Consider the following 10,080-nt stretch of genomic DNA (forward strand, 5'->3'; position numbering starts at 1 on the left):
GAAGAAATGACCATTATATAGGGTTTGGGAACCATAACCAAATGTATATCCAATTAAGAGTTTGTCTCCAATTCAGCTCATTATAAAATTATAAAAAGGTTTTTCCACGTGATATACAATACCATATGATATATCATCATATGATTAAAGGACCAATAGAATAGGTGAGAGACCAACCTATTCATAAAGGTAATTTTCTACATGCCTAAGCACTGAAGGTGAATTGTAGTGTAGTACTTGAGAATATGACATTTCATAAAGGAATGTTCATCTCCATGACTCATTTGATTCATCCTTGTGATAAAGGGTAGCATGTGAACCCACATGAAAAATTAAATCGCGATAACGGTATAAACCTTGATTTAGTGCACTTTTGGTGTCAATGGGTCAAGTGGGAGAATGTTGGACATTATGGGTTAAGGGTCCAACCCACAGCGTGACCCAGTTTGACAGCCATTAGTGGGTCACATTAGTGGCCATATAATGGGGTTAGTGGGTGGGAGTTACGTGAATGTGGAGAGACCACATTCACGTAACTGCCTTATTCTCCCATTATATAAAGGGGTTAGGAGACTAAAGATAATGAGTTATTCATAGCAATTATCCTGCCAAAACAATTCCATATTCTGATATCGTGGAAGGGTCTTGCTCACCGTCGACCTAAGGCCTGGGCTCATTGTGGGCATTGACCGGTTGAGGAGAACACTGAATTCCCTACATGCAGTTACGATCCATGGCGAATTCAGATATGCTTCCTGCATTTTGTTTCACAGGATTTGCCAACATTAGAGGGGTGTCCGACGACTGTGTTGGTACTCCTCTAAAGCACAGGTTGTTGCCGCCATATGGGTTAGCGAAAGCATGGTGGGCCCATAATCTAATGTTGGATAATTCAGCACTGTACCTTTGGGTACGAACATGCTTCATGGGCTGGAATACATATCTATTATCATACCTTGTGTAAATTTAGAACACAACAACCTACCTTTAGGTAGAATCGATGTTTCATAAATTCACACATAATCATAATAATGAATCTTAATACAGTCCAAAGAATCCTTAATTAACACAACACAGATCACTTTGGTGATTACATGAATCGGTCAATCAAGATCTTTTACCGAAAATTCTATTTGTATTATGGCGCACGCCCATGCACACATTTTAATGCATGTATATTCATGACATAATATAAGTTCATGCTTCAACTAATATACATAAACTAATTGTCATGAATTTAGTTACAATTCATGCTTAAAACCATCATGCACAACTTAACCAACACAAAATACATGAATTAACATGCATAAGTTATGCATTATACACATTATAAAGCATGAAAAAATAACAAAAGCATGCTTATATGGGTAAAACCCAGGGTCCTCAAGTAGGAACTGGTCTGAAAACACCATGAACCGGTCTGAAACCACCCCGAACCGGTCATCAAAGGGTCCAAATCGGTTCTAAACCTTATGAACCGATACTAAATATGAACAAAAGTTCATAAAAACTCTATGATCGAAAGCCAAAATCCCTGTACCTTCATAGATCCATGAGAACAAGGTCTTAGCATCTCGGAACCAGTGAAAAACTGGAAGGAACTGGTTAAAAATGGCTTTGAACGAGTTTCGGAAAGGGTCGGATCAGGTTCCTGATCCGGTTGAGGCCAAACAGTACTCGGATCAAACATAAGACTAGATCTGATCTGGTCCGGTCTGAACTGGACCCGGGTCTGGCCCGGTTTGAAACAGACCGGGGTCTGAACTGGTCTGAACTGGACCCGGGTTAGACCCGGTCCGAAACAGACCCAGATCGGATCCGACTCAAAATGTACTCAGGTAGGACCTGGTCCTAAATGGACTGGGTCTGACCCGATCCGAGAGGGACTCGAATCTTTCCGAATTAGACCCAGACCCGGAACCATTATGGGTTCGGGTCAGATCCAAGAATAAATGGCAGACCCTATCCACCCAAATGGGTTTGGATCGGGTCTGTCACTGGGTCACCTCTCCGGACCTGATCTAGTACCCCAGTTAAAACAAAAAACAGAACAGTTTTCAGAGAAACCGAAAGGGTTTCTCCTTTGAGAAAACCCTTCGTCGCCCCACGACGTCCATCCGGCGACAGCCTCCCTGTCTCTGACTGACCCATATGGCGGCAGTAGCCTGTGCTTCAGAGGAGTACCAATACCCCCGGCAACACCCCAGTGGCGTCGGCGACCGACAGCTGCCCATGCTGGCAAATCGCCCCCACGACGATCAACCTGGTGAACCCACCCCCGACGACAGGTAAGGGATATAATTTTTTTTTTGTTGTCGTCGGAGCAGCCGGTAAACCGGCGATGCCGTTGGGCAGTTCGTGGCATCGGCAAGGCCGTCGCTGCCACCTGTAGCTCTCCAGCAAAAGCCTATCGACCAAAACCCCCAACCCGACGGCTGGCGGGTTTTGGTGAAAAGAGGGTTTTTAACGCCGCTTTTTCCTGGCGAGCAACACAAGAGGTAAGGGTTTGCCGCACTCTGCTCGCAATCCAGCGGTCCGGCAAAAACCCGCTTCCTCCGGCGACATCTCACTACGATCCCGGCGGCGACAGAATTTTCCTGCTACCCAACGGCGCAGATTTAACTCTCGACCTCCTATCGGGAGAGTTGTCGCCCCACGGCGATAGTTTTCGTACTCCGGCAATCGTCATTGCCCCACGGCGATGGACGATCACCGACGGAAAGGCAGTGTCGTCGGTGAAGGTTGTGGCCCCCACGATGATAGTCTGTCGAAAAAGGGGGTGTCCGGTGACTGTGTTTCTGAATACAGATGAGCTAGACAGGTTCAATCTGTTACAGTCGTCGGACAACAACAATAGTCGCAAAAATTCCGAAAAGGCCCTACACGGCCAAGCACAACGGAAATGTGGTGAGCCCATAACCCAATGTTGGCAAATCCTGTGAAACAAAATGCAGGAAGCGTACCAGAATTTGCCATGGATCGCAACTGCGTGTAGGGAATTCGGCGTTCTCCTCAGCCGCTCGACGCCCACAATGAGCCCAGGCCTTAGGTCGACGGTGAGCAGAACCCTTCCACGATATCAGAATGTGGAATTGTTTTGGCAGGATAATTGCTATGAATAACTCATTATCTTCATAGCCTCCTAACCCCTTTATATAATGAGAGAATAAGGCAATTAAGTGAATGTGGTCTCTCCACATTCACTTAACTCCCACCCACTAACCCCATTATGTGGCCACTAATGTGACTAATGGCTGTCAAACCAGGTCACACTGTGGTCCAACAGTCATTGCATAAGACATTATATTAAATGTTTTAATTTGTTGATCACCTTTTTTGGAATCCTAAAACTCGTCATCCAATAAATAGGAAATGAACATAAAACTGATTTGATGAAAACGAAATGCCCAACCAAGGATAATAGTTTACCACTCCATAGATCAAGACTTGCATTGTTTTATCTATAAGTGGTTGGCAAGCTAGTCGAGAGATGATTAGTAAAGATAGGAACTCCCAAATACTTGAAAGGAATTTGATCAATTTTTCATCTGAACATATGCCTAATAGCAATAATTTTGCCAAGAGATAATTTAAAAGAGACAAACACAGACTTCTCCTTACTATCCAAAAGGCCTGAAACATTTTCAAATCCATCAAGAATAGATTTAAAATTTTCAACCGAATTTTTCTCATATCTGATAAAGAACAGGGCATCATTAGCATAAAAATTGTGACTTCAGCTAAACGATCAGATGAATAGAGACAGTTCATATAACCTTTTAGTAAGCCAAAGCCTTAACGTAAGCCTCTCCATGACAATGAGGAATCCGCTACTACAAAAAATCTCACATCGGTTACGATTTACAAGCACATCAAAAGAAGGTGTGGATACACGTCATAATACGAGGAAATCACCAATCAACACGGTCATAAGCTTTCACCAAATTTGACTTAAGATAGCATTCTTCCTACTACTACTGACTTTTAAGGAATGGACTATGTCATGCACAATCAAAATGCTTTTTTGAATAGAATGACCTTTTAGAAATGAACGTTGGTTACCTGAGATGATCCACTGCAGGATCCCATGCATTCTGTTAACCATGAGCTTCATGATCACCTTGTAAATCACATTACATAAACTTATAAGATGAAAAACCTTCAATTTCTTAGCACCCTGTTTTTTGGTATTAGCGAAATGTGTGGCATTTATATGCCTAAGAATTTTCCCACTCACAAGAAAAAATTTTATAGCACAACATACATCACTAGCAACAGTCGATCGATCAATATCTTTGTCAGAAGAAGATCGGGAACCCATCAGGGCCCGGGGCACCATCACTCTTCATCTTAAAAACGACCTGCTGAATTTTGTGATCAGAGAGAGGAGCATATAATAATTCGTTCTTGTTTTTAGAATGACATGAATATTTAATTAGGCTTTCTAGGTATTTCTGTGTTTTTTTTAACATAATTCTGTGAATGTATGTTTGATTTTGGTCAAAAAATTAGAGGTTTTAATTTTTCTTTTTCATTCAACATATCTGTGAATTTTGTTAGGATGTAGGTTTTGATTTGGTTTTTCTAATTAAAATGACATAAATGTTGAGTTATAGTTTTAGTGTGTTTCTGTATTTTTTAATTACCTTTAAGCATGAAACCATGAATAATTAATGCTTGATTTTTTTTTAAATATATTATTAATATAGTTTATTAATTGTTGTGTTTTCTTTTTACTGTGTGTTTGTGCCCACTAGGGGTGTTAATGGGTTGGGTTTCCCAGACCCAACTGGTACCAAACCTTGTAGGGGTAGGGTTTGGTGATAAAAGAAGAGGTTCGATTAGAATCTGGATCAGACCCAAAGGTCCAATTAGTATATGGAGCTGGGTATGGTTTGTGAAATTTCATACCCGACCCGAGTCCGATTAAGACCCATGATTTTTTATATAAAAAAGATTAAAAAGACTGTTATTTTACCGGATATGGTTTGTGTAATCCTTATAGGACTCAGGTATCATTTTTCTTATAATGGACCTTATAGGACTTGGGTCGATACCCGATGTAAGCACCTCAAAAATAGATCTGGGTTCAAACTCATTGAGTCCATACCTGATCCGACCCTAGTGCCCACCCTAGTTTAAAGTCCTGGCTCCACCCTACATGAATGAGCCGACCACTTTCTTGTGGGAGTGTTTATTTCACATGTATCATGTAGGAAAATGTGGCCTTTCCCGAAAGAATCCCTTCAAACAAACAGGCCCTTAGTGTTCCAAGACATACACTTGAAGTGCAAATCAGTTTCACTAGTCATCTCCGGACGTATGTCATCACTATATTCGTATGCTTCCTTGGAATTTCATTGATGCAAGTTGTTTTAATCAAATCGGACTCCACATATGTGATCTACATCATTCATTTTGTTGAAGATCAACATTAACTAAATCATTGAAATCCAACTTGGGAACAGGATTTTTTAGCAATCCAAAGATCAACGGTGGACAAAACACCAAATTTTGTGATTTAAGATCTAAGGGTCGAATCTTATAATTAAATGAACATATGATGTGCAGCATCATGTGCCGTAGGATACAATCCTTTCTGGTTGAGAGTGAACTATATATACCAACATAGAGGCCTAGTTACTTTCTAGACTTAAAACTAACCAGTCCAGTTTTAACAATGGAAAAGCCAACAAGGTAACTAAAAACTAAAGATGAGCGGTCCTCGCTGCATGTGTTTCCTAACCAAGTTCTAGTTTCTCACTTTTTCTTGTGATACTTCTTATTTAACTTTTCAAAAAGTCAAGCACTCAACTTGAACTCCCACCTAAAATCTACCTTGCAACAACTTTAATCATAGGACCAAAACTTTTTGAAACATACAAGCAAATGAAGACCAACAAAGTAACTGACCTCCCTCTTCTTTTTAGGTAGAAGCACATTGCAACGCCTTGTTCTCATTCTTTTCCAAAGTGGCGATAATTAATTGCATTACAGTATCTTATAAGGTTTATTGTCAATACTATTGTACTTATATTCATTTTGTATTTTAAATAATTTTAACGTGTTTACTCTAAATGCCCTATACTTACCCAAACTGATCCATCCGAAAAGCTAAATTAATTTCCCTAAATTTGATCAGCAATTCTGAATCCGGGTCCAAATCCAAACTAGATACAGTGTAGTGCAACCGAATCTAGATTTGAATGTTGTGTGGTGTAAAGAAACAAGGTTGATGAAATGGAAAGGGCACCAATAGACAGGTTCGATCTGAACTTGAAAGTAGATTTGCAAGCATGTCGACGTAAAGCCATGACCGAATCCGAAAAGAGTAATTCATATAAGCCTGATTCCCGACCCAAAAACATACTGAATTCCATTTTGAGATCTATATCCGACATGAATGCATTGGATTCAGATCAGTGTTCTGAGTGAGTCTGATCCGCTTGCAACCCCCTACCTCCACCTGCGATGAAGCATCCTACTGTCTGTAAGAATGAGAATCATATGCCTCTCTAAGATTGGACAATTGTAGGTGAGGACATGATATTGTCACCTGGAGGGAAGCTATTTCATATCTTCTAATAGTTAATTCCATGGATTGTCCAGACCATGTTTTGCATTATATTATATGATTATAAAGATAATAAAGAATTTAAACTATTGTTTATGTGATGTCTACATTAACATATCAAAATAGCAGACAGCTTGTAATAAAAATTTGTCTCCTCACATGTGAACAGACCTCATGCCTCTGAATAACAATGGCAGGTGTGATCGCCAACTGCCCCAAAGGGTTTGGCGTAGTGGGATGGGACCAGAGCCGGACCTGTAAAGAGGCCAATGAGGCTTGGGCCTCAGGGCCCCTGGGCCCAAAAAAAAATTTAGGGACCCATTTTTAAGGCCAATGAGTATTGTTTAGGTAGTTTATATAAATATTTTATACATTTTTATTTAATATAATATAAATATTTGAAATATTATATTTGTTTAATGTGAATGCAAATTTTATTGTTATTTTGATTCTTTAAAAAAAAAATCGGAGGCCCTGGCCCTGAACTCCTAATATTAATACGAGGCCCATTTTTTCCCTCCACCTCAGGCCCCATAAAACACAGGTACGGCTCTGGATGGGACCTAGGCTGCTAGGCAGGTAGTCTAGGTTCAAATCTCATGAGCGTCATCCGTTGTGCAAGCCAAAGCATGGCGACACCCTGTGGGCAAGGGATAAGCCCACGAAGTTTTACACTGCCAGGACAGCGTCCATAAGTACGATAGGCATAATCACTGCTGCTGGGTCTCTGATCCTGGTGGTGGTTTCTCCGCTGCTAGGACGTAAATGGGAATATGAATTCAAACTTTGGGAGGTGAACTAGATTCGATGTAGGCAGGGGCGTAGCTAGGGGGCAGGACTGGGCTGTAGCCCAGTCCTACCTCCCGAAACAGTTTAAATTTTTTTTTTTTTTAAAAAGCCCAGTCCTAGCCCAGCCCTGATTCCATATGAAATAGATTTTTATCCATTTTTGTAGCCCATCCCAGTCCTAGCCCAGCCCTGACTGCAGCAAATAGTTTGATTTGTCCATATGAAATGGATTTTTATTAATAATTGTAGCCATTTTTTATTTTATCTAAAAAAAAAAAATTCGGAGGCGCTGCCCCCAAACCCCCGACTATCGCACAAATAATTTTTTTTTGCTACACCCCTCTTTGCCCCCCCCTCACATGAATCCTAGCTACGCCCCTGGATGTAGGATTTTTGAATCCATGCCTGAATTATCAGTGGATCCGATAAAAAAACTTTGTTCGAAACCTAGGGCTTTGCAGTTAAAAAATGGAAATGAATTGGATTTGATCCAAATCCGAATGAAAATTCAACAAAAAGTGTCAAGGTCCATATCCTAAGATGATGTATTGAACTTGGATCGGAGGTCTGCTGACAGAATCCAATGTACCTGTACTTTCAATCTGTATCCGACCCACTTTCACTCTTTTCAACCAATACAGCAAACCCCGTAATTCATCCCCCCCAACAAATTTTCAACTGAGACCACAAGATCTAATTTGATGTCATCAGCCGAACCTACGAGCCGTCGGATAAAAAAGGGACGGTGGTGTGACCGGGTCGTGGTTACACTCACCTCTCCTGGAAATTTCCCTCCCTCTCACTTTTCTACCAAACCGATAATAAAACAACCCTAGTTAAGCAAGCACCCGTTCCACCCTTGTCTTCAAAAACTAACCGCTTAGCATCCAGGCAATTTCCTCGAAACATAACCATTCACGCTCAGCTCTCTCTCCTCCTATTTAACACCCCTTCTCTTCCCACCCCACCCACACAACCATAAACTCATAAACTCTTCCTTCCCTCACAATTGAGAAACACAGGAAAGTTGGTCTTCTTGTTGTTTAGGGAAGATGGTCCAAAACTTTGAGGATTTCCTGCCTCAGATGGCCGAGAGATTGGGCTTAGAAGGGTTGATGGAAGAGCTCTGCAATGGGTTCAGGCTGCTCATGGATCCCCAGAAAGAGTTGATCACGTTCAAGAGTCTAAAGAGGAATGCGGAGGTGTTGGGGCTGAAGGGGATGAGCGATGAGGAGGTGATGGGGATGGTGAGGGAGGGAGATTTGGATGGTGACGGTGCCCTCAACCAGATGGAGTTCTGCGTTCTCATGGTCAGGTTGAGCCCCGAGTTGATGGAGCAGTCTTGGAGCTTGATGGCTCAAGGGTTGAAGGATTTTGGTCGCTAAACCGTTTTTCAAATATTTAGTGCTGCTGCTTACCATGGTTTTGTCATGGAGTTTTAGTTTTCTTTTGTTACTGGACTTCCTCATTGTATTTGAATAAAAATATTAACGTAACTAGTAGTAGACTTTGCTCTTCTTTCTTTCTTTCTCCAATTTCTGAATTTGTTTCTTTACGTGCCATCATGTCCGCCCGTCTTGTGACATATCTGTCATATGTCGGCCCTAGCCATCCAGATGCGTCAGTTGAACGGTTATGATCAACATGTGGCATGCAGATCATATGTCCGCATTTTCAAACCTGCTTTTGTGCTCAACTTATCGTAGGAGTGTTCATCGTCAAAGATGAATGACACCGATAACCTACTAAAAGTTGGTTTCATGCAAATCATAGCCGTCCATTTTTTCTTTTTCGCCATCGAATCTACAAATTGAACGACATCATAACTTCTTGTGACCAGTCATTTTGATGGGTTTGGGGGCGTTGTTTATCTTGACCATGGATGGCATCCTAGGCGCGTTCACCTATGGAGGTGGTCCTCTCTCCATGGAACGAGGCTCGATCAATCACATTGCACACACTACACATGACTACCCTCCATCTCTCGATACAACCTAACTCTGATATGGAAGGTGGACTGGTCAGGTGCAGTGGTACACATTTGGGAGAGGGTGGTGTATGTTCCCCCCGGATGATTCACTGAATCCCACATCCGTGTTCGGGGCTTTGAATGAGCACCATGTATACAAGCACATGGGGCTCGTATTCCCGTGTATGTTGACATCACTAAGTATTGGAATCTGGTGTGGTTGCAAAGACTTCAGTACCCTTTCTTGCTATTCTTCTCATAAAGTGATGGTTTGAGAAAATGACAAAAATGCTTTTCATTCAAAAAAGAAAAAACAAACAGTTCAAAAAAAGGACAAACATGTCCTCCATCCAGAAAGTCGAGGATGATGTTGACTCTTCAAAGTCTTCTTCTTCTTTCTCTGTAAAACACTGTAAAACTCTTTCTCTCTCTAGAGAAGAAATCAAGGGAGGCAAAGAGTTCTCCTTGGAGAAGGCTATGAACACCAACCCTCTCACTCTCTCTCCCTTCTCTCTCTATTTCTGTGCACATCCAACAGACGATCCTATATTGCTCCATCAAACACCGACTGACCTGCACACTGACTGTAGCATCGTTCAACTTGATGAGTAGTGGAGCTTGATTCATAGTTTTTGCCCTTATAGGAGGAGGGTTTGGGGGCTCCTCCCAACTTGGATAGCATCGTTCAACTTGATTCGTTGTAGAGCCTGATTCAGAGTTTTGCCCTTACAGGAGAAGGGTTTGGGGG

At 41.6% G+C, this 10,080-nt stretch overlaps 1 pseudogene; it reads left to right on the forward strand.

Annotated features, from left to right (window-relative positions):
• The first annotated feature begins 8,415 nt into the window (after positions 1-8,415).
• LOC149834701 (calcium-binding protein KIC pseudogene) lies at positions 8,416-8,748 on the forward strand (annotated as a pseudogene).
• Positions 8,749-10,080: the final 1,332 nt, after the last annotated feature.

Source organism: Nuphar pumila, chromosome 6, assembly GCF_984573655.1.
Source record: "Nuphar pumila chromosome 6, dmNupPumi1.hap1.1, whole genome shotgun sequence".
Lineage (NCBI taxonomy): Eukaryota > Viridiplantae > Streptophyta > Magnoliopsida > Nymphaeales > Nymphaeaceae > Nuphar > Nuphar pumila.